We start from the raw sequence: 4,429 nt of genomic DNA on the forward strand, positions 1-4,429 counted from the left end.
ACAAACCCCTGTTCCCCCCACCCCCGCTCACCACCCCACCTGTCCTGCTTACTGGCCCTGATATTCCCCTACACTGGGGCATAGAACTTTCTCAGGGCCAAAGGCCTCTTGAGTGCTGGTATTATATGTGTGAACCACCATAATTGGCCTGATTTTTCTACTCTCAAAAATACATAATCCATATTAAAATTCATCATCTTTTACTCAGATTAAGATTTTATGTTGGATAATAAAGATGTATATTGAATACTTCCCTTCTACATAAAATTATTTGTCTGTATAACACAAATTCTAAAATTGTTTTGATTTTCTTGATTCAGTAGACTTTGAATATAAATTCATGCATGTGATACATGCATATATGTTTTAAAATCTTGTTTTCTGTAGTATGTACACATGTACCTCTTATGAAACATGTAAGTAACAAGGACTTTATGAAATCGCTGTCAAGATGTGGGAAGTATGAATTTCTTCATTTTACTTGGTTCACTTGGGCCCTGGGTAGGTTACATTTTACCACCATCAAATTCACCAAAATGCTTACTTAATGAAAATAAAGTCAAGATGCAATCTATACCACAATTTTTATGAATAAAATCAGTATTTTATGAATAAAGATTGATGCTTCAAAGCATGCCACTGTTGCTTCTTCCTTTAGCTAGGAGGGAGGGATTTCCTCTCATGCAATCTCTTAGTTCACAGTGCATATGCAGACTCGATTCTATCAGTTAATACAACACTGTGACCTTGATTTAATATGAAACTATGTTCATGTCAATTGGCTTTTTGCTTCTTTTTTAAAAAGAAGTATCACCACCTCTTTTATATATATTGTATTTAGTGTATCACAAACTCATTAAAAAAAAAAAGCCCTGAAGTTTCAGACATCAAGAATAATGATTTTCTTCTTGAGATGGCATCTGCGATATAAGGTGTCAGTCAAAGCAGAATGAATCTTGTATGTTTTCAAGGTTGCTTTCAAAGGAAACCTTGTGTAACAGTTTATAGAAAATAAAACCTCAGGGTAAACAAGCACACAAATGCATATACTTACATATATGTTTCTATATGTCATTGCATGATTAATGAGAAGGGATTTAAATAACTCATTTTAGTGTGTTCCATCTAATTATTTTAAGTTCAGCCTTAATTTTTTTATTCATAAAGGATTTACTAGTAACAAGATTTGATAATTGTTCAGAATTCTATAGTGACTTTTTGTACATGTATACTTGTAATTCTTCATTCAACTAAGTTACATGATTATGACATGAAAACTAAATATAACCAAATAACAAATGAATAAGGCCATCATAACATGCTATGATAGCTTGGTGATTTTATCTTTTATTTTCTTTTCAGCTGTTACTTGATTCTTCTAAGATAATGAATTTTATATTTACATTTTAAACTTTTATTCAGTATTGGATTAGAATATAAATTATTCCATTGTATATTTAGCTCATAACTATAAACAGTTACAGTATTTAGCCTGTATTAAGCATTGTATGGATTTTACAAATTCTGTTTATATCAGGTAATGATTTTCTCATTGTGACTCTACAAGCATTTATAAATTCCCACAAAGTTTTACACGTGACACACCACTATCCTTCACTCCTTTCTTCTACTTGTTAAGTGACTTTGGTGTCAGAGGTGGGGATATCCTTCTCTATATTTATTCAAGTTCACTCCAGTTCATTGACACAAACAACAATGGGAAAAAATCCTTCTGAAATCATGAGACAAATGAAATTATCTTCCATTACAGTTTCTATGTCAGGTATTTGCTCAAGGGAAAAAAGTCTGCATAATTGGCTACTTAGGCACTAGCACACTCAAAGGAGCGATTAGTAAACACATAGGAGGTGGTCATCATTCAGATGGTTCAATAACAGTATTCTTACTACAAATTGTGTCTGTCATGGGATAATCTAGAAAACATTATGTACTTGCATTTGTTATAAATAAAAACAGTTATCCAGTCAATTGAAGAAAATAATCACATCTACAATATCACAAGTACTGCACTTGAGTCTTAGAATGTTCTTACTCTCATTCAGGATATTTACCAGTTGCCATTTTTTCCTTTACATCTTTCTCTCAAACTCATTAAACTTTCTGAAAGAGTAAATGACAGTTAGAATAGGTCTGAGTGCATTAGCTTCAATTTCGGTATATTAGATGCTTTGAATCAGTGAGAGCAATACTCTAAGTGAACAGACACACTTACAGGAATTTTTCCGAAGATAGAATTTGAAAACTTTAAAACTAAAGTCTAAAGTGTGTTTTATCTGGTAGTGCCAAGAAATGGATCATGATTCTAAAGTAAAGTTGTCTCTATTGTGCCCTAAATGGAAGAAAAAACTTCTTTATTTTTTCTGCTTTCAATGTAACTTGAGCAATTCAATGATATTTACTAGTTCTCAATCGAGCAGATTTTATATCTTAGCCTGGGGGAAGATAAAATATACTTAAGATGGCTACGCTAGAATGATTCCAACAACTAAGAACAACTAGATAAGTATAGAGAAATGACTTGTAAAGCAGAGCAAACACATGTGCACCTGGTCACGTTCTCCATGGCTACATCAATGTGGCCATAGCATAATTCTTTTTAAAAATGGAATTAAATAATATCAGATAGAGGAGTGCTTTGATGTTTTTTGGATGAATCTCTTTTGTGTCTTTGAGACATGGCTGCCTGGTTTGTTGCACTTGGCCTAGATATGTTGAAAAAGCTTTATGGTCCAATAATTTTGGTCTCAATTTGCCATGCTAAGCCTAGGTTAAATTTCTCTATCAAAAAAATCACTTGTTTATCCTTATTTGACTACATGACCACACTCTTTGGTAGTCATGGGACTTTGTCTTTCTATGTATTTAGAGAAAGATCTTGCTAAAAGAAACACCATCATTTCATACTTCCATACTGTGCCCTGTAGTTACATGCAGAATTAAATAGTGATGATATGAATGCTGGGCCCTTCTTACTCAATCAAAAATGCACTATTGAGCAAATAATTCAAAATGTGGTGCTGTACCAATCAGTACGTTATCTCCTACTTGTCATGTGCTACTGAAGTGATGAGTTTTGCTTTTTGTAGCCTTTCCCTATCAGTCTCTGCTGAAAGTCCTTTATTGAGAAATGGCATTTTCTTCCTTTTTGCATTCCTACCTTCTTCCCTCTTCCCCTGTAAAGCCCTTTAGTATGTTTATATGGGATCCTGGTCCAACATTGACTACAAATACCACATAGAGTTGGATTCAAATTCAGCACCAGACAATGGCCTTAAAATCCTGAACCTCAGGCCTCAGTCTCCCTCTCAATTACAAGGATTTTATGAGAGACTTGCAGAGGCATTTTCTCCCATGTCTTTTGTGACTGTATCATTTCAGTGCACATGGAGTTCACCGTGTTTCCTTCTCCCTCCAAAGTAGTCACCTGCAAACTCCCACAATCCTTCTGTGCTCCCACTCTCTAGAATTGGAAAAGGAGCATACTTGGCTTCCTATAGGAACTGGGGTCCTATAGGAAGGCTCAGATCCTCATTCAAGTTCTCTCAACTTCAAAACAAAGATATCTCACCTTCTAGGAAGCTAGCTTGATTGATACAATGAGAATCAATTGATTCTGGTTTCAATGTTTGGGTTGGGTTTTGGGGGAAGGTAGGTAATGCACATCTTGAAAGAGGAAAATACAAAATACCCTGAAAATATATAATAATCTATTAAATAATAATTTATCAACAACAAGGAATGAATGTGTTAGAAGAAGCCCTTACCTCCCCTGAATAACAAGAGAGAATTAAAAACAATCATAGTTCATAAGACATAAAAATATTGCAGGTTAATTTAAAAAGTTAAAAGTTGTTTTAAGTTCAAACTGAAATGTTCTAGTATTCTTTTTCTAATTTAAGAAATGAGCAGATCATGAAAAAATAATTCATAATTGTAAGCTCTACAATATTCCAGGGACATAAGACTGAATTTGCATAAAAAATAGAATTAAAAACAAACAGAAATTGGTAAATCCATAAGCAATTCAGGATAATTAAAAACTATTTCAATAATTAATAAGGGAACAATGTTTAGCATTCAAAATATTTGCATAACTAACACACAGAAATAAGAAACCTCATATATGTATGTACAGATATATGAGGTTTCTTTTCTATATCTGCATCTACTATACAAAGACATATTTTTGAAGGTTCACAAGAAAAAAACAGAACTGATAATATATTGTTTCAGATGCATTATTAAAAAATTTAAAATTATTAGCATTATACAGCCAACTTTTCTATTTCTAGGAAAATTAAATTCAAATAATAAAGATGTTAATGTAAATGAGGAGGGACTATTAAGAAATTAATTCCTTAATAATTCAGAAGTAAAAATCTAATGATAGTGTATCACATTAAGAATA

The sequence above is a fragment of the Mastomys coucha genome, unplaced genomic scaffold, assembly GCF_008632895.1.
Source record: "Mastomys coucha isolate ucsf_1 unplaced genomic scaffold, UCSF_Mcou_1 pScaffold13, whole genome shotgun sequence".
In the NCBI taxonomy this organism is placed as follows: domain Eukaryota; kingdom Metazoa; phylum Chordata; class Mammalia; order Rodentia; family Muridae; genus Mastomys; species Mastomys coucha.